A 27278-nucleotide genomic window follows, 5' to 3' on the forward strand; every position below is an offset into this window, starting at 1 on the left:
TTGTATGTTATTATGATAACTAATAAGTGTAAAGCTGATTAGACATTAATGATCACTCTGTGTATCGCAGGATTCTACACTTCAAATTGTGTACATATTATAGGGAATTATAATGGTGTAACGTACCTATGTCATGAGTATATGACACACGGTTGTTGACTGTGTATTATATAAATAGAGATATAGACGTATAGCATACATATTATTATTATTTATTATTTATTATTATTATAATACATTAGAAGCCAATATTATACGGTCTGAACAAATTAAAACGCTCAGCGGTGGTAGGACATGATATTTAGATTGTGAACAAGGCTTCATTTTTAGACAGCTGTTCAAATTGTGACTATTATTTTCGCCATGACGCATTGACGCGTTGTACTATGGAAAATATAATATAAACGGCCAACTATATTATTATAATAGTATAACATCGATTATCGGCATAGTTATTATAACGTTTTGTATTGATAGTTCATATTTTTTAATAATATTATTATGTGGGTACAATTCGATTGATTACATTTTATGACATACCAATTAATATATTTTACAACCGACGACTAAAGGACTCAGGACTTAAGGACTGCAGGACATCCGCGGATGGTATATTTACACATTATATGCTTATTATATTTGTGGTCGAAAGTCGAGATAATTTAATGTTATAATAATAATATAATATTTAATTGTTATTATTTGTGTTGTTGTACTGTCGTCGTGACGAACGTGCGAGTATGGGTGTCTTAGGCCTATAATATTATTAGTGTGCTTATAAAATATGTGTACACAGCGCGCGGGCCGCCGTGAAAAAAGTTCGGCCGGCAGCCCTGTCACGCTGCACTGTCGGCGGCTAGCGATGTAAGCGCGGCGGCGAGGGGGTGAGATGCGCCGACCGCGTTTTTGACATTGAACTTGGGCGACGCGCCGCGCACTCCGGAGTCGTGCTTTGTGCAGTCGACACGCCTTGAGAGTGAGAAGACGCTCCTCCGTACGCGTGATAATATTATATACTATTATTATTATTATTATTATTATTATTATTACTATTGTTGTTGTTATTATTACTACATATTATTATTATTTTTGTTATTATTATCATCGCCATTATTATTGTTGTTGTGCGGCCGCCGCCGTCGCAGGCTGTATTATAAATCGTATCACTCTGTGCTGCGGTTTACCGGGTTTTCTTTCGCATCCCCATCCCCCCCTCACCCCCATCCGACACTCGTCTGCGTTGATATTTACCGTGCAGGTCCGTCCTTCCCCGCCCACCACCCGTGCGCGCACGCGCCAAAATTCGCCAAGTTGTCGGTTGTTTTTCTTTTTATTCGCGATTTCTGTTGCGCCGTTTTACGTCCATATAATATTATGTAATAACTAATAACTTCAATAATACGTATATACAATCGCAACAATCCATTACTACAACAGTCGTCCGTTCCGCGCTCCCGTTTCGTCGATTGTCGTTTCCATTTCGTCTGTCTTCGATATAGGTAAGTGTAGTAAGTACCTATTTATACTATTACTACAATTATTACATTTATATGGATCTAACAATATTCTTACTAAAATATAATAACCAATTTACTGTAATTGTATTATATATTTTATATGGATCTAACAATATTGTTATTATGATAAAATATCATCAACAATATTATCAATTATATTATAATATACTATCATACGGAGTGCACGATGGCCCACTTGTTGTGTATGACTTAAGGCGGGCCTGTGGGGGTGGTCGAACGCATAGCGGATAAAAATTCCGTTTAGAGTGACACCATATTATATACCTATAGATACCACGATTGATACATTTTCTACGATTTCTATATAGCCAGCTGTTTTTTGTTACCAACCCAACTGTGCAGGCACGGATCCAGGGGGCTTTGCCCCCCACCTTTGAAAATTCAATATAATATATTCATGTATTTATTTATATAATTAATAGTTCATACGTATTAAAAATATAAATCAAGTTATTAATATTACAATCAAATCTTATCCATAGCAGTTAGGTATCTAATCTGTAATGTACCTACTAAAATTATGGTTGTATTTTATTTTTTAAAATACGTTCCCGTTGGCCATTGAGGTATTACTACGACAAAAGTACCTAGTTTTTCTTAATGAGTATTTCAGTACTTGTATGCAACGGCCGTCGGCCTAACCTCCGGGACCACCTCTGGACGACTGGCACTGTACACCGCACACAGAAATCATTAATAACATTTAGTATTATATTAGGTACAGCGAATTGATGTGGGTGCTGTACGAGAATCTAAAATATACTGTGCGATTAGTTATAAAAAATAACAGGAATCGTACTTACTATATAAAAAAATCGATCGTCGACACGTCAAACCTATACATCGTTTTCCATTATAGGTAGTGCATGTCAACTATCGCTAGTTATCACTATCGCGCGCATAATATTATGACATCGCCATAAAATCGTCAACAATGAATCGACAAAACGGATGGTTCATTACTCCGTTGAATTTCAATGACCTCAAAATGTATTCCATTTATACAAATTATCTTTAATTTTAATTCTTTCGGTATACTATTACGAAGAAAAGAGATAACACCTATCTCACATTATGATAATATTATTTATTAATGATTATGTTTATATTATCATAACATCATTATATGACAACATTGACAACTTGTTTATGTTTTCTTCCTTTTTGATAAAACAAATTAATGTACCCATACACATTTATTATTTTTAATATAATTTATTATATTTTACTATCAAAGAAATCATTATATCTTATCAGATTTAGTCACTACCTAATAAATAGGTACAAAAAGTGTAAAAAAGGTACACCATTATAGCATATACTATTAAAATTTATCTTTTATATAAGTAAATTCGGTAATCAAATTTTACACGGAGATTAGTAGTACCAACGTATAATAATACATTATACTAGATACGTTATTTATTTTAATTTCAATATGGAGTAATGTTTTAATGTTTTTATATTTCTTTTCGTAGTTTTACTCCATCTTATCCGTGGAACTTTAATTAGTACATTTTGAATAAAGTTACTTGAACTTTATAAATCAAAAATAAATGGTGCACCAATTATAATCAATTTGTGTATTTCACTTAAATATTATCTTAAGGAGTTAAAATGTTTTGTAAGCCAAAAATGCACTTACTTTTATAGTTTTGGATTATATTTTCTCATAATCCAATATTCTTATATAAGTTTCAACAGTTTAAATTCTAAAAAACAATGTTTGTACACGCATTTATAATAACGTATTTTGTTTTAATATAAGTATAGGTACACATCTATATTCGATATTTTAACGTGTATGATAAACAGTTTTTCCAGAGTCCGTGGACTGCAAAGTTCTGTTGTTCTGTATTTAAACGAATACATCGCTGGAACATAAAATGTTATTATTTTAGTATACATTTTTCAAACTATGTTAAGCAAGGTAGAAATTATTTTTTTCTTAACAAAACCATCAAAAGATTCTAAAAAATTAAAAAAAGTTTTTTTACAAATTAAAAACTCATTAAGTAAGTACAATTATATTAAAACTTTTTTTACCCAAATGAAACCACGAATAGTTGAAATTTTAAAAATGTTTTGTTTCCGAATTTGCAAAGTAGTGAGTACTGCAAAGTACAGATAATAAGAAAAATAAAATACTTATTTAATTAATATTATAATTTAGTTAGTACTAAAAAAGGGCTTCGGGTATAATTGGTTAAAAATATTATAGCAATATAACCTTTAAAGTTTAAACTACATATAATCTTCAAACAGTGACAATTACAAAAATATTTACTTATATTATAATTCACTTAGGTATTAACATTTATTTTACATTATATAACATAAAACTATAACAAAAACCTGATTAAATTATTGATTATAATGTCTTACTTTTACGAACTTGGCACCGATACCTATATTGTAGGTATAATTATATAATGTAGAATTGTAGAATACAGAATATTAATTGTTCTAGTAATAATAAAATTGTCTTGTCATTATAATTTATTTATTTTTATGGTATGAATGTGTTTTATAAACGTGTTGATTAAATATAACCGTTTGTTCTGTGATATAATCAACCCTAACAAGTACTTAACAATTTACAAAAATAAAGTTCTACCATACCTAGTCATTCTAAGCATATACCTACTTAAATTGATAGATTGTGATGCCTATGTGTAATTCAATTTCTAACGTTATGTAAGTATGTAACTAACTAACCATGAAAATGAAATCATAATTATTTTTGAAACCAAATGGTTTTTATAAAAGTTTATAATTATCATTACAAAATTGAAAATACTATTGCCTGACAGCGTTTTTAAAGGGTTCATCTTTTTGTCATCTGTCATCTTTGAAGAGATTGTATATCTTATCCTTTAACCCAATACCCTCTGTACTTATACAGCTTGTACAGATGTACAGATGTGTGTTGAGATCCCTTAATATATATTAATATAAAATATATACGTCATGTATGATAATACTATCTAGATATTATTAACTATCACATTTAAATAGTAAAATCAATGTCTGTCTGTAGAGAACTTATCTATCAAACATATAGGACTATTCATATAAGCCCGACAAAAATTACTAACTTATGTTTAATAAATATTTTGTTAATTAATGCTAGATCGTAGTTTATGAACAACGAATTTTTATTAAATCAAAACATATTATAATTAATTAAGAGCTTAGGTAAATATTATATTAATATCTATAGTATAATTATAGCAGATTCACCTGCAGGTAATTACTATAAAATATTAAGATATGTAAATTATTTAACACAAAAATAAAATACAATACATTTGTTATGCTTATCGATGTGATTAAAGAATATTATTCTAACTCGTTAATGTATATTTTAAATGCGTTTTAAAACGAAATTTTGTATGATATAAAAACATGTTTTATTTATATAATTTGCTCCACCGACAACCGCATTCAATTATTAGCTATTTGCATATGTTATGAGTTATGACATAAGTATTTACTCAAAACCACTTCAGCCTGTACGTGGTGCATACGCGTATTTCATTTTAGAAGATCTTGACATACTCATACCAGTCTTACCTAATTTTCAGTATAATATTTGTTTTAAACATAGTATAAATATTTTTTTACGTTGCCTCGTTGATAACAAATATTTGATAAATTCAATTGTTAAAAAAACAGAATGATAAATAATTTTTAAAATAACAAACCATGCCTTTTGTATAAATTAAATTTAAAAAAAATGTTTATTATCTTATACAACCCAGAGATAAAAACACTAAAATAAGCACAATTAAGTTACTTGTCTAATCTATATGAAGTTATGAGAATATTTGTATTACTTTTTCTATTATTTTAACAATTTAAATAAATTGTAATCGTTATAAAGCAAATTATTGAAAAGTTCATTATCCGAATGTATATTTACACCAGATTGGTTTGATTTAAATCAGTGTTTAACTTTATTAATACATTTAAAACAAACTGTTTGTATCCTGAATGTGATTTTCTTTAGACATAGGCGTATAGTAAATTTGATGATTATCGTATAAATTACTTGAGAACATTAAAAGATATTTCAGTCAGAAAATATATTGCAGCGAAGACTGATTGCAATGCTCTCACTCCCACCAAATTATATTTCTAGTTTCGTCACTCAAAGAGTTAAATTATTATTACTTGTGTATAGAAAAGGTTTTTTCGGTACATTTTTCGTTAGATAACTTTATTTACAACACAATAAATAATTAGGGCCATTATATCTCTGCAGGTGAAAAATTGTATACCATTTTTTACCATTTACTATTTTTTTATATACTTGGAATGGAAGGAGGGGGGTGTTTAAAACTTCCCTTGGCATTTTTTTCGATGCTTAAAAACGTGAAAATGTCTTAATAGTAGTTTTTTAATAAATATATTTATATTTCTTATTTCTTATCAATTTTTTTACGAAAGTTTTTAATGAATAAGCTAATAACTATAATTATAAAAAATAATATATAATATTAATTATAATATAATATATTTTTTAAATTTCTTCCCCCCCCCCCTTTGTTGAAAATTTCTGTGTACACGACACTGCTATTACTTGACGTGAACTGGTGAACTGCTGGACGAACCTGTAACGAACATATGCAGGCAAGGGAATAACTATACATATTATTGAACTCCGGTAATATACTGTTTCACGAATTTTCGATGATAAGAAAAAAAAACGATCATTTTAGGCTGGATATACTATACTTGACTCCCAAAAAAGGTCTACTCGTATTAAACGGGTATTAAATTCAATAGCAATCTTGTTTCCTTTACTGCAGTTACTCCAGACACGTATTGGCTATAATGTTACACTACTATAGTATAAATTATAAAACTATCGATGTCAATAAAACATTAAAAAAAAAAAAAAAAAATCATACATAAAAAATGTTTGCCTAAAATTGTATTAAATATACTTATTTACGAATTATTATTATTGACAGTTTATATAGTATATTGGATTTTTTTGTTATTACTAATAGTTATGTAGATTGCTGCAGTTAAGCCTTACTATTGTAATTTTTTCAATAGGTAAGATAATAATAACAAATAATAATAATCATAAATCATAACATCAATTGGTTATTATATACATGAAAGCATAATGCGGTTAACAACTCGTCTAAATTATAAGTGTCGATCATGGTATAGTATGTAGTATCATCAACTATCATGGTAATATTACTAATCGAATGGTATCGTTTGGGGACGCAACTAATTGGGAAAAACAAAAAAAGCTAGATACCTACGCACCGGGACGCAAATTAGCCACGAGAGTGCCAGTGACCATTGTTTTTTTATCGTGGTATAATTGAGCAGACCATATAGTAATGATATAATAATATTATATCTTATACCCGTAGGTACCTAGGTATAAAGTTAGATGTGATAACTGATGATAGTAACTTTCATACCGATTAAGTCGATTACGATTCGGGACGCGAGTGGCATATACCTATTATGCGTGTGCACCGCCGCCGCGTCGAACACACAAAGCGTGTGCGCGCGTGTGGGACGATGGCGCGCCGCGCGTATGCACAAAGATAGAGACGACCTTGGCGGCGGCAGTGGTCTTGTTTACGCGGCCGTTGCACATCTCGCGTGCGTTTTATCATCGTAATATGTATGTACACAAATACGCGTAATGTTACGCGAGACGTGCACACATGGCATTCTTTTTGTATTTATTTTTTTTTTTCAAACTCGCCGCTGGTCATCCAACTCGGTTACCGACGCCGCCGCCGCCGCCGGTCGTCTATACACGGCGACTCGGTGCAAATGTCCAGGAGACTGCTGCTGCCGCTGCAGCGGGCTGGCGGGCGATCGGGCGTGGGGTCAACTCGCGCGCCGCGGAGACGAAGGAGATAATAATATGAAGGAGTAGTAGTAGTACTCTAGTAGTAGTAGAAGAAGAAGAAGAAGAAAATAATATAAACTCGCGGCGGCGTTGACCGGGTTTTGTCGTGCGGCGGCGGAGGTGGGTGACCTTGTTGCCTTGCGCGCGCGCTCGCTCGCTCGCACACAGCACCTTCAGCCGCCGCGCTGTATAATAATTGGATTGGCTGCTCACGATAAATCAACCTGAGCTCTCTCACGGTCGTGACGGCGAGATCTCATTATAATACACACACACACACATATCTACATATAAAGTCTTTGACTCGGCAGACAATGCACCGGTGCAGGCGGCGGTGGTTTTTCACCGCCCTGAACGTAAACACGGTGCGAAACTTTTCCGTTCGGTATGCGTCCGACTCCTCTACGACTGTTGGGGGAGAGTATACGGGGCTGCGATATTATGAGGGAGACCTCCTCCCCGAGACGGATTGAGAGCTAATGTGGCACTGTATAATATGTCTGCGAGTGAATTCGCGCGAAAAGGTTGTCAAGTCGAGGTCCTGTATGCATAACGAGTAGTTAACACCAAAACGTTTAGGAGGATAAAACGACTATTATACACTGCTGTATAATTATTATTATGTGAGTCGACGGTGTTTTTGTGGATTCGATAGACACTATTTAATGACTTTGGCGATGGGTTGATTTACATCTTGTTTGATTTGAAAATAAATTAATGGACAACAAGAAACGATTTAGCAGTTTACGGAATTCACTCAAATCTATTTAAACCAACACTTGTGTGATAAAATAAAGTCGTTCCCAATTTTCCTCCATGCACCACTACTATAATCGTGTTTCTTTTTCCCTTAGTAGAGCCTTTATATATATATTATACTCAATACTCATGCATATAATATAGTATTGTTGATATATTTTATTAATTTGAATTATTTATAATGTTTATAGTTTAAGGTAACTCAAAGTTAACACATTACAGTATGACACATATATACCTATATTTTAATACAGAAAATGAGTTAAGGGCTTAGAATAGTAAATTGTTTGTGCATTTTAAAATACTCATAACTTTCTTTAAAATTAAAATCTAAAAAAAGTGGGAAGTGGCTGTTGCTCTGCTGTACATTAGTTTACAAGTGGGTCAATGTAATGGATGGTGTTAAATTTGAATTCTTTGATATAATATCATTGTATAAGAAAAACGATTCTGAGCGAAAACGGTCAGTCAGCTTATGCTATTACTAAGTATATTAATTGATGATATTATTGCAAATAAAGTAATTTATATATTACCTATTTACGTGGAACCTTGTTTTAAATTTTCAAACCTTAGCTTTAAATTTGAACATCATATAAATTTTCAACTACAAAAAAATTATTAAATTTTGTCAAAATTTGAACTTTAAATCCTTATAAAAAAAATTGTGCCTATGTATTTTTAATATTTTTCACCTGCTATCGTAACAATATATCAGGAGCCTTGCAATTTTCACGCCTTTTTTACCCAACAAATAAAATTTGATTGATATTTATCGGAAAAAAACTAAAAAAATTGAAAACTGACTATGTCCGTACAAACAGCTCGAAATGAGTTCAAGTATTATAAATTTTATGGTGTATAGCAAATAAAAATATATACATTCAGTAAAATTTTCATGTATCTGCAGTTATTCGTTTTTGAATAACAATAAAATAACAAAACCGCTACATGAGAAATCGAGTGAATATCCAATATTGTAAAAATATGAACTTCAAACGCTCATAAAAATTTAATTTGACTTGCTTGTAGACATTTTTTTTGATAAAGGTAGAAAAACTTATGAATAATCTTGTATTACATTTTCAAATCTTAGATTTAAAAAGAAAAATTCAACTCAAAATAATTTTATAATTTTCGTGATTTTTCCTTATTTTGTCAAGAATTAAACTTTAAATGCTTATAAAAAAAAACTGTGACTAAGGATTTTAATATTTTTCAAATGTCATTGTAACATTATAGTAGGAGCCTTGTATTAAATTTTCAAGCTTTTTTACCAAACAAATAAAGTTTTATTGACATTCATAGTAAAAAAGACTAATAAAATTGGAAACTGAAAATGTTCCTAAACAGTTCCGAACAAATCTAAATATTTTGAAAATTTCTTCGTGTATAGAAAATGCAAATATAAACAACCAGTGAAAATTTCATATATATACGTTCATTTGTTTCAGAGTTACATCAAAAACCAAAATCGATTTTGTGGTAAACCGATTTTGCGTAAAAATTCCCGTTTTTTCTTAATTTTTATGTTGTTTTTCCCGGTGCTTTTGAAAACTATTGGGAATTTTAAAATTTGACCTCCCGAATGCACTAACTAAATTCACTTTCCCATCGAACAAGATACTGTTGAAGAAAATCAAAGCAGTTTTACTGCCCCAAACCGTGATGACAGACACAAAAAAAATTTTTAAAAAAAACATTGTATAATCAATACATTCATCGTTTCACTCAGAATCTAAAAAACCCATGATAGTACTACTAGTAGATAATATTCTTACTTCTAAATTTGAAAATAGGCCAATTTGCTCCAATATTAATCATAATAGAGTTAAATAGATTCAGAACGTATACAATTTGCTACATTATATGCGTTTGTAAGACAGAGACAACGCAGGCGGGTGTGGCGCCCTCTTAAGTTGATTTGTAATTTTATGAAAGTTTTAAAAATTTTTTTTTGACTTAATTACAATGTTACATTTATTTATTTTGGTATTTATTACAATAAAATTATGTGTTTGTTTAATAATCTACAATCTACATAATACATTCCTATTTAAACCTAATAATTCTCATCCATAGTCTTAACTTTTAAAATATATTACTTGTTACTTCAAATGTTTATTTTTGGTTTCTCAAATACTCACTGACAGAACCCCTATTACAGATGCACTCGCAATATGGTATGGAAGAAACCGTATTTTGTTATGCCCTCTTCGTAAAATACGTCCTACACAATATCTATTTATATTATATACGTACTTATATTATACATGTATAGGTTTCTCCCAGACCCCAGTGCCGCAACTAGGATTTTATAGCCCCAGGACGGCAGACATTTTAACGCTCAAATAATATGTAATCTACCCAGTCACCCCAAAATAAAACTAAGACGGTAAGCACGCAGAGCTTATTTTATACTTGAATTCGGCTACTAGATTTATCGCATTTTATGTAAGGGGTGCCTTCTCTTGCCAGGGCGTCGTTTTTCATAGTTCACGCACTTTCTCCGACAATCCAACCATCATACGTCTTGTGTGCGAGAACTATAAATTATATGATAATATTATAGGCACTACCACTTTGAATGGGACATTGTGTTAAAATGTAAACGAAAAAAATTCAAAAAATCATTTAGTTTAGACGACCGTACATTTTTCCGGCTGCATACGTTCAATATCATTCATATTAATATTATAGTGCCCCGCTCAGCCCCTCCACTATCAAAAAAACTACTGAATTACATATGGCCATAAGGTATACATTGTATTCTTCGTCTAACATAATAATATACACAACTATTATAATATAGTATAATTAAACCTGTTTATTCGTGTAAACTCGGCAGTGTTATAATAATATCAATTAATAATTATGTATACATTGCAAATAATATTGATAATTATGTACTTAGGTTTTTCGTACAGATAATATTGTAATAATGGCATCCGTAGACTATAATAATTTAAGATTTTGTGGAGGACAGCTTAAAAATAATCAATACCCTCTCTGATTGAATATACACGACAAATAATATTTTTTGCTTAACGATGTTTTAGTCAACTGACCTAACTATAAAGATTAAAGACGTTATAAAAAAATTAACATCAAAAAAGGATTAACATAATAAAATAGCCTACAAAATAAATTATATAAGTTTCGAAAACATCATTAGGTACATTTATAAATTCAAATTTGGTCCATATTTTTATAATAACTATACATTTAAATATCTTAAACTTGTATTTTAAATATATTTATTCATAAGACAAATGGTTATTATTGTATTATAAATATTATAACTACTTTAACTTGCTCTTTTTTGATTTTTTCTGTACATATATTTACATACATTTATTTTATACTCGACATAATTTTCATAAGAATATTGATTACCTATTTTTAAATATCTATATATTTGAATAAATATTTTCATTTTGGTTTTGTGTATACTGTATAGTTATTTTTTATGGAATTTCAAAATTAAATTGTCCAGTGTATATACTTATATTATATTATGTAGATAAATGTATAGTTATTAGTCGTTTGAATTTTTCGAGAAAGAAAATAAAGCAAGTTTCTTTATTTGTAAAAAAGTCCATAGATACACCTGTTATCTAATATATACAATAAATTATAGAGTTTGAAAGGAAAAGGTAACATTTCTAAAGGTCCAATTGGTATGCTAGATGCGTCGTGGATAAAAATTCAATCAAAATCCGTTCGGTGCCACAGTCGTGTACGTACATATATAATATAAGAAGTATACAGCTTTTCAACAAAATGTTTTGATCCTTTAAGCAGTAGGATAAATAGAAAAAAATGAATTCCTCTTTAAATAACTTCCTCACCCCGTGTGATTTAACATAAATATATCTTATAGTTTCATAACAGAATGATGTCAATGTTTACTTTTAAACTGGCTCGCGTATATTATTTTATAGACGGGTATATAATATTCTCATCAATAATTAGTCCGTTCTTACATAATGAGACACACAATTATAACTATATGTAATATGATTTCCACTGCAATAGAAATTGTAATCTAATGATAACGATTTAATACATATTATTTTATAAATATATATAATAATATATATTATTATTTAATATATTATACACATATTCCGATGAAAGCACACTCTGATTATTATAAGCACTAGAAAGATTGTTTCAAATAAATTGCGTGTATTCAGACGAATGCTACATTAATTTATTTTCACCAATACACCATAATAATATAACAAACGCCGATTGTTGATTGTTTATTTAAAATATGATGATTGATGAGTCTTATTACCAACTACTCGTAAAATAATGGATAACTAAAGATAGATACTATGGATTCATAATATAGCACTTAAAGTATAAAGTATTATTGACATATTATAAAACAATTTCATAATAAGTAAAAGAAATTTATTTTAGGTATGTTATGGGTACTAAATAAAAAAATGTATATTTAGTTATGCACTTTAGTTATATGGCTAAATTCAGATATTCTATATTTAGATTTTACTTACCTACCAATAATGGTAATGAATTATATTATGCAGCATCAATATTTTTTTTTAATCTGAGACAGGCTTGGCTCACATAGGATAAGTATAATAAGTATATTCTATATATAGTATAATATAATAGGATAAATCTTTATAAAAATTAAAAATATTTACTGGATAGTTTATAATTTATATTTTATATTATCTGATTTAATAACAAAAATGAACTACAGATTTTTATTTTTAAATTAATTTAAATTTAAGTGCAATTGAATTAAATTATAATTAGAAATGATAAATCGTTGACTTGAAAAAAAAAATCAAAAAACAAGTTTGTTATTCTATACATAATACATATTATTATATAAATTGTACTGAAAGTGTATAAAAATCCGTATAATCGATTATATACTTCCACAACCTAAATTGAACCTAGTAAGATTCTAAATCATGTAAATTTCGGCAATATTATATGATTTTAGAAAGTACAAGTTATAACTTCGATATACTTGAACAAATTTTTATAAATATATATAGATATTATAGAGTATTCAATAAGAAAAAATTTAGAAAACGAATCCAATGAATTGAAAACGGATATACAATTCGACCTTGCTGTATAGAAGAATAAAATAACTTGAATGATGTAACGCTTTTAATTTCTATGTGTCGAAAAACACAAGTCATTTTGTGTCATTGACTTAACACTGGACATATTAAAAAGTAAATTCAAATAAACTTAAATTTTGAAATTAAAATAATGAACACTAAAATATTGGATAGTTATGGACACAACTCAAGTCCAGCAGAAACTATATCATATAAGTACCTACTGTTTATTCAGTTACTTAATTCAATAACTAACCAAACTGTATACATAATAAGCTTTTAACCGGGTCCAACATCCATTAATTTTTTCCATAAATATTGAAAATACTATAAATCCAACTAAATTACATTATACAAAGTACCTACCTACTTAAATTAATTAATTTGTGAATTGTATAATGAACTAAAATGACACACTATAATTTCATTATATTTTTTTTATATTCCGCACACTAATGTTTGATGAATAATAGAATAATAATAATACAATTATTTTAAACGCATATTGATGCTTCAAAAAACAATACTAGGAATTGTTATACGGATACACTAATGACTAGTAGGTAATAGGTACACAACGACTACAGAATATCATCTAAAATGGAATTTAGTTATTGAGTATTATTTGTTTATTACATATTGCTAGGCATCATTATTTTAACCAACAACAATTATTATTGGGTGTATCGGCCACAAATGAAATAAGAACTTCTTAGACATGTGTATATAGACCGTATTATAGTCGCACATAAATAGTGTGTATTCAACCGTTGTAATAAAATCACTCAATTTTATTTTATTCAGTTTTTTATAAACCATGTTTTGAAGGCCAAGTTCTCATTGGCCTCTACTATCGTGTAGTTTAAATTTGAGGTTTTAAAACTATTTTGACCTTAGAACCAATACCAAAAGAATTAAAACCACCATAGTGTCATAAAAATAACATAGATAATACAATATAATGTGTATCTATACAACGTATTTAAATTCGTAGCTAATTTTTTATTTGTAAGTTAAAATATCTGTTAAAATAAATCCACGCATTAGGTATCTATACAAAGATATTGTTGGATTTTATATTATTATTTGACCATATTTTGTTAAGACTGTTGTGAATTATGATACATTTCAATGTTTCATTTACTTACCCAGTTACCCATATAATTTATAATCCTTAACAGTTTCTTCAAATCCAAACTTTAACCTTGCTAGTTGTTTTCACAAAATACCTTGATTGTTTTAAATCAATTAATCTTCCTGTATTTTACCTTCGAAAATATGATTCTAATAAATGAGAACAATTAGTAAAAAAAACAAAGATCGGCTCAGTGATTCTTGTGTTAAGCACCATGGTTTCACTTCACTCGACTTTGGTGGAAATTTCACGGAATTTACTATTGGTCTCCTTGGGCTAGCGTGTAATTAACGTATATTTTATTTACGTTAAAAGAGAGAATTTACTCATTTTAAAGAGATATGTTAAAAGAAGATAACAATTTTATAAATATTTATTGTAAATTTCTGGTTTTTTATTTGATAATTTTAAAAAAATAAACATTTACAATTTTTAAGAATTTGAGTTCAATTTATAATAATTACTCTGAAATCACTTAATGGGGGGAGTGAGTTAATGCTATATAAATCACTAAAGAACTTTTTATACACACTAAAGTAGGTCTTAACTAAACTAAAACTAAATCTAATAAAAAAAATTAAAAATAAGAAGTAGACAATTTAAGTTCAAATTTCAAATTAAAAATATTTAAATTCATTAAGTTCGAACGTATACGTAAATATTATGAACCAGAAATGAATAAATTATATTAAAATCTGTACAATCAATAATCATTATTTTTCATTTAATTAAATTTATAAATATTACCTATATAATGATAAAATGTATGATATTACCTATATTACCTATACATAGTATATACTATTTATGTATAAATCATTAAAATTTAAAATTAGTCCTCTTATTAATATTATTTTGAATAATTAATAAAATCAAATTTATTTTTATTTTTGTATACTTGAAATTATTGGTTATATAGAATATAAATAAATTATGATTGAAATAATTTTAACATTAGAAGTGTGATGGTTGTGTTTGCGGGTGCGACGTCCTCTTAACAAATTTTTATACTTATTTGCAAAAAACTATATTTTAATTACTAGCCCATTTGGTTTTTTGTATAAATTAAAATATAATTTTTTTAATTTAAATTATATAAATTTAACAGTATAGGCACCTAGCTATATCTACAATTGGGATGTGTTTTAAAACAGACGTATTTACGGTTTTGATTTGCGGTTAAAATAATTCTCAAAGTCCTGTATTCCGCGGAAATGTAGATAACGTAACTTTGACTTTACGTAACAACGTAGTATGTAGTATTTGATCCAAGTCCCCCATACCACGCGAATAACGATGGACAGACGGTCGACGGGGGAAGGCGGACATTTACTGGACAGAGGGATATTAAAAAAAAATCATTAAATATAATTTTGGTCGAATATACCCAGTAACGGACGTACTTAGGAGGTGGTATTTTTTACGAAGTCGATACAGTAACCTCGACATGAACCGCGCTCGAAAATATTTCTGCAGTATTAGAAATAGTATTTTTTTAAATAAACACTTTTCGAGGAGGGGTAAAATATAGTGAATTTATAATACGTCCTTGTTTTTGGCGCGAACGAAACTGAATACATGAACTATGAGTCTCGTATATTATAGTATTTGCAGTATACTCACATTACACAGAGCTATTACGGGAAAAAAAAAACTCGTATGCGAAAATTAAGTAGCCCGGAGGGGTCCTTGTACTCATTCAAGGTTCGAAGACCGTGGCGCGGTTAGACCCAAGACTAATTTGATTTGTTCAATGTCAATGTTAAATCAATTCTGTCAATAATAACTATTCCAAGTTCGCCAACAGTTTTTTGAATTTTACCGACAATTATGTTTTATATCCGGTAGCCCATATCATTATAATCCACATAATAATAATTATACAACATAAAATAATATTATAATATATTTATACAGCAGGCGTGTAGGCGAGCTATGCGTATTATACGTTATAATTTATACATATTATCGTCGCGCTGTTAATTGTTATTACTTTGTTGTTGTTGTCGCCGTTGTCGTGTACGGTGTACGTCTTAACTTTTAACCGATACATCTCGGAGAAGGAGTGGGAAGGACGTGATATAATACATATTATTTCGATTCGAGACTGTGTTCTGATCTCGCCGAAATCCCGGTACCCACAATTATATGGGTCACAATTAATTTCAGAACGACATACGCCGTCGTATTATGATACAATTATTAATTGTGTTGGTGACATTATTTATGTATAATTTATTATGGTACCTATAAAAGACGTATACTATAAGTACCTACACGGGATTTTTATTTGTTTAAAAAAAAAGGAAATATCAATATACTTGAGCATGATTTTATTATCATCTCTTATCATTACACTTCACGGTACAACAAACGTCAAGCACATTTATTTTTTTGGGCGACTAAGGTAATCTATACCTATGTGTAACATAATACTACGATGATGGTAATATTATAATGGTTACTATGGTTATTCGGCTGAAATCAACAATAATCATTGTCGTCCGGACGTCCGGCATATTATTATTATTATTGTATCGATCGAAGAGTAGGGCACAACAAAAAATTACATTAGATAATATTAATAATTCATAATATATTTTGATAAATTAACGATGACCTCTATAAAGCGTGTGACTGCAGAGCACTCGATCTCAATGGGCTCGCCGCCGCGACGTCTGGAAAAAGACGGTGAACAATATTTACCAAACTCGAATTGTTAATATAATATATTAATTTAATATTATTATTCAGGTGTGTTTCTTAAAAGTATAAATCGCACGCCGCCGCGAAGGTCACGTGCCGCGCTAGCTATACACGCGTAATACCAATTAATTATTATTTCGCGGATCACTCCACCATCCATTGTCATTGATTTAAATCGATTTTTAATTCGCGATTTCGGATTTACAATGTCGAATATCGATATCAATTGAGTAGAAGTTTCACGCGAGCTCTTATAATATTATAGTATATTCATTGGCCGTTGACAAAAACGTTCGACCGCGCACATAAAATATAATATAAATAATATAATAAATAAGCATGGACATTATTGCGCGTACGCAAATAAATAATACGGTTCATCGACTCGGGTCCGACCTCATAGAATCGGATGTGCACACTCTGACCGATATTGGTTTTATGATAATGTCGTGTTCAGAATCTATTTATTTCACATTTTTCGAATAACGACGGCGATGACGTTAAAATGATTTGCAAATTTTCTGAGATAATAATATCATGCAGATCGTAATATCAGAATAATGTTATGATTTATGATATCATTCCAGCTGTAATTTGAAGACATATATATCGAAATCACCTATGTTCTCTCCATCGACGTTTAAATTGTTCAAGTTTAATTTGCGGCAAAACGTCTATCAAAAAGGTTCACGACCGCGACGATATAACATAATGAATTATCTTAATATTTCATTCGATTCGTCAACGCTTTGAGATAGGCCTCTAACCTAATCAGAACGCGGTACCGTGGTAGTACACTTATTTTATTGATTTTCGAACGATCATTTTGATCGAACTTTTATCATTCGATTTTTGCGTAAAACCTAATAAAAAAAAAATTAAAAACAAAATAATTAATAATATGTACACCGTATTTATCGTCCGTCGCAGCGGGCTTTTCCGGTACGCACAAGTGGACAACTATACTGTCGACGAGAAAAATTTCGCGACGGTGTGGATTGCGAACTTTCTGCTTTTTTTATATAATATATAATAATAAATGTAATTTCCGTGTGCGCGAACACACGCGTTGGCAGTCGGCAAAATATCTAATAATATATATTTCATATCATAAATTTATATATATTTATATAATATACAAGTGATCGCGCGCTCGTGTGTGACAGGTGGTGGAAAACGCGAGTGCGTAATGTATAATAATGATGATAGTATTAATAATGTCCCCGGTGGGTTCGCGGTGGACGATGGCGAGGTGGAGACCTAATGGAATTGAACTTGTGTACGCGACGCGTTTTAAATGTATAGTCGTTTTTATTATTTTATTTTTTCGTTCTATCGCTTTTTTTTTTTTCGGAAATACGTGTCCGGCGCACGGTCGATTTGGTGCGGTCGCTGGGCGTTCGAAGTTCGATTTCACCGCCCGCCGAACGTGACAGTTTTCCGTAAACACCACGCGGTCGTAACTATACCACTGCACGATGTAGGTAGCCTATATAGCGTGTAAACTCTTTACTCACACACACCCACACACGAAAATATTATAATGATATTATAGACTTCATTATTAATAATAGTAGAAGGTTGTGTCCAACTTTAATATTCTCAAGAACGCTATGCGTCGATCGAATTTCTCTACAGGTACCAGTGGCGGTTAAATGATTTTGTCTGCAAGGGGGCTGATTTACAGATAAAATGTATGGATCTCAAATATCGGAAAAAAAGGTCATGGGGGATCTATCCCCTTACCCCCCCCCCCTCCCATCAACCCGCCGTTGTCCACCACTGACGGGTAATCTTTTGTGCGTTAATTGTCGATCGCATATTCCAGGTTCGGATACAAAAGCTATTTGCCTATTTTCCCCTTATAATCGGTTGTGACGAAAAAATTAAATACAAAACCTGAGAACTCGGCAAACTTCCAACCGTTCGAACGTCTCAATAAGTTCAAGAACCCTCCCCGATATTAATTAAACATCGTCGTTTGGACGGATACCACGTGATACCATAATCATAATTTATTGTAATATTATAGTCTGCTCCGGTTGGAACCCGCTACGATTATCTCGATTTCTGATTTTACGGGTTTTCTATAGGAAATTAACTCGGTCGTCCTACGGCTAACCTTGGAAAAAATAACGCACGAAATCGGATGTTCACACGCGTCAGCGCTCGTGGTTATTATAATATTATATACAAATATAATACTAGATATATGGTAGATAGTTTAATATATATTACCCAAGCGGCTCATATATAGACAGTACGATCAATTTTTATATTATAATTTATTTTTTAACAAATTATAATTACATATTAATAACAACTACCTATCGCACTATTAGAAACGAGTAGATTCAGTTTCTCGTTTTTATTTTTTCGAAACGCGAGAATAATATTTTTACTCGTAGAAGTGCTACGGGTAAACAAAATTACCGACACGAAAATAATATATAGCACTCATTATTTTATTACATAGCTCTGTATGTGCTCGAATGTGTGTTTATCTCCGACGACGGTAATTTGTCAATAGCCCACTATCAGAAATTGAAAACAAATGACCCGACATTTAGATTAAGTAACGTTGTGTACACTCCATTATCGCCTTTGCCGTGTACTTTTTCTGTTCAATTTTCCGACCACTAACAAGGTAATTTATTAGTTATTTAATCAGATAATATTTTGAATTGAGAATTCTAATCTCAAAATATATTGACGAGAACGTCTAAACTCGCCTATATCAACCCACTTTAAAACTTCGAAACGAATCTAAACATTTTCCCACTTTTCGATTACTATATAATAACGCGAATATAATTTCTACAAAAAAATGTTTATAACGAGCATTTGTGCTAGTTCACTACGTTTATATGATAATGTAGATGATATTTATTCATTGATATGTGTTGTTTATTTGATTTTACGCCTCCAATATACACTGGTATTATGTGTGTAAATAGCATTTCGAAAACATTCAGGTGTATATAATAAATAATTGTATTCGTAAACTTAGTTAATGAAGTATTTACGAGCCTCGAGCACATCGTCAATATCAACGTAGACATTTTCATTAGTCATTTGTCGCTGCTAATGATTTTTAGTGACCACCTGCCGTCTTTTTTACTCAATAAACAACATTTAATACGAGCCTAATGATTAATGAGAAGGTTATTATCATAATATATACATTATACAAGCACAATTTATTTATCGAGTACAAGTAGTTGTAAAGATAATTCTATTTCTACGATACGACCTACCATGTTTATTCGAAAATAAAAAAACTAATACAATATTTAGTTAGTATACCAAACACTATTCTAACAGCTACTTGTACAATGTTACAAATAATTTTACTATACATAATATTATAATATAGAAGGTATTATATTATACACACAGAAAACTGCAGCTGTAGTACAAAGATATATATTGATCAAGTATAACCCCGGGAATTAGATTTCCAGAGCATTTCAAGTGCATACATTATTTAGTGATACTAGATATTTTAATAGTACAGCGACACTAAAATGTTACACGTACGCTGGTAATGAGAATAATACCGTATTCTGTATTTGATGTAAAGACAAAACATTCTATAGGTAATTATTATTAATTATTATAATACAAAATAGCACATTATAATATAGGTAATCACATTTATTAGGTAGGTTGGTATTATAATATTAATATAACACCGAACTCGCGGGCTGTGTAATAAAAACTATACAATAAAACACGACAGAGAAATAAATCGATACTATAGGGCCGTTACTTACGGGCACCTTCGTCAAGCTGTAATAACAATATGAATATAATATGATAATATCATATTATGGCCAACAGACTGAACAGGGGCAGAGTGGGATTTAAATTCATAATTCGTTAAGGTCATTACTAATACAGACATACTTAGAGGGCGAGGGGACTTTGGCCACCCAAAAATTATTTATGCTTTCTATTAAAAAAAAAAACTGGTTTTTATTCTTTGTTTCTTATAACTAGAGTAAAATGAAAAAAATAAATATTAAATCCAAGAATAAATTAAAGCGTATAATAATAAGCTTATGTGAACTATGGTGATATTCAAAGTGAATTAAATTGTAAATAAATTGGGTTTTTGTAACTTATTTGTTATTATTAAGATCGTTACTAAAAAAATGTAAATAACGACTGTATAGTCGTCTTATTATATTTTGTTTTCCATGACTTAAGTAGCCAATTAAGGCATTCCTTTTTTTTATTATTATATTTTTAGCTACCGTTAACTAGAGTGTTCTTCTCAAATTTTATTTATTTTTTTATACATATATGATAGTTATAGAATTAAGATTACTGTAAGTACAGTTGTTGATCGCGCTGCAGTAGCCAGTAATAAACGTTCGGGTTTCTACATTGATTAGAATAAGTCCTAAAAGTAGGTATAAAATTTCCATTTCATCGGTTTAGTTTTAGTGCGATGAATAAAATATAATGAAACAAGATACAAGTGATACAACAGTGCCAATTAGTGGCAATTACGACTATTTATAATGTCAATTAATATAATATTATTACATTATTATAATCAGTAAGACATAAATCAGAATAGTATTTTCACAATAATATGTCTAATCAATATTATAATCATATATTATATACTAATATATGAAATAGTTTTATAAATGTATTATGCGTATAATATATTATTATTTTAAAGGCTAAAATCAAGTTCAGTAATTGAGAAATTTGTAAAATGCATATACTTTTAATTATCAATTATTCCAAACACGCAGGTACATAATAATATAATATATATAATACATATAATTTATTTTATAATAATTATACAAATTATACATAAAACATAAAATGGATTAAATAAATTAAAATATTTTAAGCGTAAAGTCAAGTAGTTATTTGAAATACTCTACTGTCAATTAAAAACTAATGGAATATTTAAATTAAACATGAATATTAATTAAATGATACATTTTTAATATCCAAAAGCGTAAACTACCCATACACTACCTTACACTAATATATTAGTATAAGGTCTATGAAACTACCTCACTTATCATATAGCACCTATCCATAACGAGTTAATATTATATTTAGTTAGTGTATAAGATGTAATGTGTAATTACTGTGATGAATAATTATGAAATTGGTCAGGAAGCATTTTGTTCGTATTATGCCGAGAAAAAATAAATTACGTACAGAAACAAAACGTGAGAATCTTTTGTTTTTGTAAATTAATCTTTGACATTGTTTGAGTAAAATGCATTTTAATTTCAAGTAAAGGTGTAAAACGAAATACGTAATTTTGAACACTTATTCCATAACATATTTTGAGTGTAGTTTGTTTATTTTGCATTCAAAAACATCGCCTGTGTCTCACTATACTTGATTATACTGACCGATTATTTATATCGTATACTAGCCTAACCTAATAACCTAACCTAACCTATACTAAATTGTGATATTTTTTAATAGGATATATTATAACGTTTATTGAATACATTATTGTATTAGAAACTATATTATTATTTATTATATTTAATTATTTCTGTCGACCCTGTAAAGCGAGAAAAAAATTGAATTAAAAGCCCTGTATTGGCCTTATAGATTTTCAAAATAATAAATATTTAGGTCATGAATGTCGTTTATTTGATAAACAATTCGCCGCATAATAATATTATATAAGGCCATCACTACGTTTTCGCCTGCTGACAGGGAAACCGTGACCCATCACAGGTGGTTTAAAGAATATCGAGGGTTTTTTTTTCCTTTAAAAAAACTGATGGAAAAAAATTACATTAATATTTCAGGGTATAGGTTGAATTGAAAATATATGGTAGATGGTAAATATTAAAAACGATATTTTTTCCTTTTTAAATATAACCTACTGCAGACAACTACTGTAAAATTTAAAAGATCGATTGGAATACACCATTAAATAAAATTATTACTATTATTGTCTCTTGCGTGTCATCGAATATATTATGTTTCCGCTGTACAAGTACGTCTTAAGTATATGCAATATAAACGATGTGCATACATATACATCAGTATTCACTTAAATAGCTAAATAATCGTTAGAAGTACGCCATTTCGTTCTTTGTTTAGTCACTTGTTGATTGTATTGTGAGAACACCTCAATTATTAATGTATTTTTATTCGTGTTCAATATATTATATTATATACGGTGATGTGACTATGTGAGACTATCTATGTGTATGATATGTACGTGCCCATATAATAGTCTCGCATAACAATATTCAAGATATAAACAATTTATACGGCAATTTAGGCCCTGGTTTGCACTGCCATTAGTTTTCTATTCACAACTTCAACACGTTTCAATAAATCTACCACGCTGCGTCGGTGAGGGATTATATAGTGATTAATCGAGAAGCTACAGGAGTTGAAAAAAAAAATATTATGCGCACACTATTGTAGCTCTTCAGCTGTCATAGCTCGGAGCTAAACGATGCGGTTATTGATAACCCGGAGCACGTACATAATACACTATTTAAACGCACACATTGTCAAATCGAATTCAATAACCATAAGTATATATGCGACATTTATAAATTGTTGTACAATTTCAAACGATCGGCGTCGGTAACAAATCGCTGGTATACATTGCAGGCTGCAGCCATATAACAGACAATATTATGATATTATAAGAGTTTCGTCCGTTCTGTGCAGACAGTATATAGGCACCGATATAATAATATATTTATATTATATAATATTTTAAACTATAATGCATACATTGTAGTATACAGTCAGAGCAGCAAAATGTTCCAAATTATTGTCGCCACACATCCGACCCGCGTTTAAATCCCTAAACGGAAAAACAACCGTTGCCACTGTTTATTACGTGTAAACATATAATAGTGCGTTATATTTTTCTATACAACCGTCGAGACTATTAATTATTATACATAGGCGTAGCCACGTAGTTATATTAAAATATGTATAATTTATATATACTTATATACATGTGCGTAGCGCGTGCAGAAGATTTATCGTGACCAAAAAATGTCTTAACTATAAAATCCGAAAAACAACCTCATTATTGTAATTTGTAGCGGCACAGTATTCATGTTGCACACATGTATCTATATATTATATTAAACGTATATACGTACATAATATTATATATTATGTTAATATAAAATACGCGACGGCAATTGGCAAAAGCATACGACTTTATGGTGAAAAATCAAATAAACGTCCGACGACATTCGTGCAACTCTGTTATACCGCGGCCGGACCGGAACAACACGCGGTATGTATAAGCTTGGACTGCGGAAGTACATCAAACACGAAAGTATATCTTCCACCACCGACCCCACAGTCCTCGTGCATACAGCAAATACGAGTGATATAATCATAATATGTATAAAATAGGAGGAGTGGTGTATAGTTAGTCTATCCACGTCGCGTTGGGAAAATAACGAAGAAAAATAAAATACAAATATGCGAAAAAAGTGTAAAGCACGGTGATAACCGTCGGCGGTCGGGTGTGTGCGAGTGACGAGGGAGAGACGGCGTCGGCGATAAGGGGATGGTTTCGCGTATCGACCGCGCGCGCGCCCCTAACCAGTCGCGAGGGGGCGGCGTTCCCCCGGCGCGACGGCCTGCCGCGCTACCGCCGCCTCCGCGTGTCCCTGTCAATCGCGCGCGCGATCGTTCCACCCCACCGCCGCTGCAGCCACCGCCACCGCCGCCACCCTCGCCCAAAGCACCCTTTAGGGGAGAGCGCCGCCGCCGCTACCGCTGCACAGGGGTGGGTGGCCGGCCACCGTATCGTGGCCGGCTGGTGTGGCGGTGGCAACAGAGGGATCCTCGAAATCGGGTATAATATTTTTCCCGTCCCGCGGCGTCGTATATATAGGGCTGGGCGGGTGGGCGTTCGGACGGGCGAGCGGGGAACGCGCGGACGGACTCTTCCCCTCCGCGACGCGAAAAAAGGGGTGGCGGCGGCGGCAGGGACCCCGTCGGATAAAACAACGCCGCCGGCAAGCAGTTGTCGTGTGCGCTCACGCCGATTTAGTCGTTCCCAACACGAGAGACCGAGCGCGCCGTCCGAAAGTTGCACACACAACGTTCGTCCAATAAACAAATATTGTATACGTGCGCACAGACTTTGTTCAGACGAAAAACTTCACAACAACAATCGTGCAGTAGTCGTCTCGCGAGTGCGTCGATACTGACTAGTACGTACAAAAACGAATTATTCCGCGGTACTTATAATATAATACGTTATTATTATTTAATTATTTATATATTTTTTTCAACCGATTCTAGTCCCTTGTGATCCCCGTACGAATTAACACTATATAGTTTAATACTTTTATTGTTGTTGCTGTTGTTATTGTTGTTGTAAACAAAAGAGTTTTTTTTTTATCGACCGGTATCCGTTTTCAACGTAATCGTCGTCGTCAAGAAGATATTGCCGCACACAATATCGTTAGAATACCGTCGTGGTCACGACAAGCGCGTTTTTAAATAATATCCGTTTAGCGGGAGCGCGCGCGTGCGTGTTCCACCGGCAATCTCACACCGCAGCGGTGATACGGATAACGCTGCAGTTGTTTTCCAGTCGATTTCTCAGCGTCACTCCGTTTCCTTTTGATGAGTCAAGGTGAGTGAAGAAAACATAACAATAATAATCATAATCATAATAATAACAACAACACCTGTTCGACGTCGTACACGGTGGGGGAGTCGACGTGTGTGTAGTCGCTGCTGCCGCTGCTGCTGCTGCTGCTACGCGCTCGCCGGCCGGTCGTATAATAGTCGTCGTCCCCCGCCCCCTACCCGCGCGTCATAACTCCTCCGCCGCGACGCATTCTTCTTCAAAGCAGCGTTCTCCTCCGGACTTGAAACAAAAGAACGGATAGGGACCGAGTGTCAACGACCCACGGTCCTCGGACGTAATTTTTATTTATTTTTTTCCTACGATCCGACTTTTTATCTGCTTATATTATGTGAGCGTGTGCACACAGACACAATAATAATAATATGTATAATAATATGCGATATTGTCGCTCCGCACATTACGCGTGTGGTATCCGCCGGGATTTATTATCAGACCGGAATTAATAAATTGTTATTAATTAATCATAAGGTCATTTTAATGACATCGTATACGAAATATAGATGATTCGAAAATTACAGCTGCAGTACATATTATTATTATTATGATATGATGCGCATAAAGTATTTCGGTACCTTACCACGCGGGAGTTCAATTCGAATAATTATTATACAAGTGGTCGCCCGAAACATGCATACTATAATGTAATGTTATATAATTATAATATCCCTCCGCAAACGTGATCGAACGATTTCAAGTTGAAAATATATACGATTCGATACAAGTCTATATTTTATTGTTGTTTTTCTCAAGGCGGCAATCGGTGTTTGATGTAAACTAAAATATATTGCAATTAAGTATCAATATAATGATGTCAAAGTGCAATTTTATTTTTATTTTCGACGAACTAATTCCATTAAATGTTCTACAACCACAAGCGATTATACACAATATTTTTTAATGATAATTTTTTTCTATATATTAGATGTTTACTTTTATTATTACGGCACAAGACATAATATTTTCAACTAACGTATATTTTAGTTTGCGACGTTAGAAAAAAATTGTGTGGACTTGAAGTGTATAGCTATTGAACTATGTTGTTTCATGACAATATTAATGTGCTTAAAACCTTCGTGGCCCCCACTTCATATAACATAATAATATTATAATCTTTATAAATGTTGAAAATGATTTTCTGCTTGTAGTGTTTTAATCAAAGTTTTGAATTTTTTTGTTTATTCGCAGTATGATGGTAGTAAAAATCTCGATGAAGTAGACTAATTAAATTAATAATATAATTAGATATACTGTGTACTTCAAAACTAACTGTGCCAATCATTCAAAAAGTAAATAACAATCCAGAAATTAATATTCTAAATCATACAATATTTTTTATTTATCAACTAACACGTATTGATACTTTTTAAAACCCGATAAAAAGAAAATTATTTATCAAACTATTTCAGGTGATAATAATTAATAATATATAATATTATACTGGGCTTTCAAATATTGATTTCATTAGCGATATAGGTTATCC

At 31.3% G+C, this 27278-nt stretch overlaps 1 protein-coding gene across 2 annotated transcripts in view; it reads left to right on the forward strand.

Moving 5' to 3' along the window:
• Window positions 1-975: 975 nt before the first annotated feature.
• Window positions 976-27278, forward strand: part of LOC132944239 (brain tumor protein) — a 69518-nt gene continuing 43215 nt past the window's right edge. The window contains exon 1 of one of the 2 annotated variants that reach the window (XM_061013481.1): window positions 976-1499. The gene's annotated coding sequence lies outside the window, so the exon portion shown is untranslated. Of the gene's footprint in view, window positions 1500-25159; window positions 25781-27278 lie in introns of those variants that run through there. The other variant, XM_061013480.1, reaches the window with a different exon arrangement.

Source organism: Metopolophium dirhodum, chromosome 5, assembly GCF_019925205.1.
Source record: "Metopolophium dirhodum isolate CAU chromosome 5, ASM1992520v1, whole genome shotgun sequence".
Taxonomy (NCBI): domain Eukaryota; kingdom Metazoa; phylum Arthropoda; class Insecta; order Hemiptera; family Aphididae; genus Metopolophium; species Metopolophium dirhodum.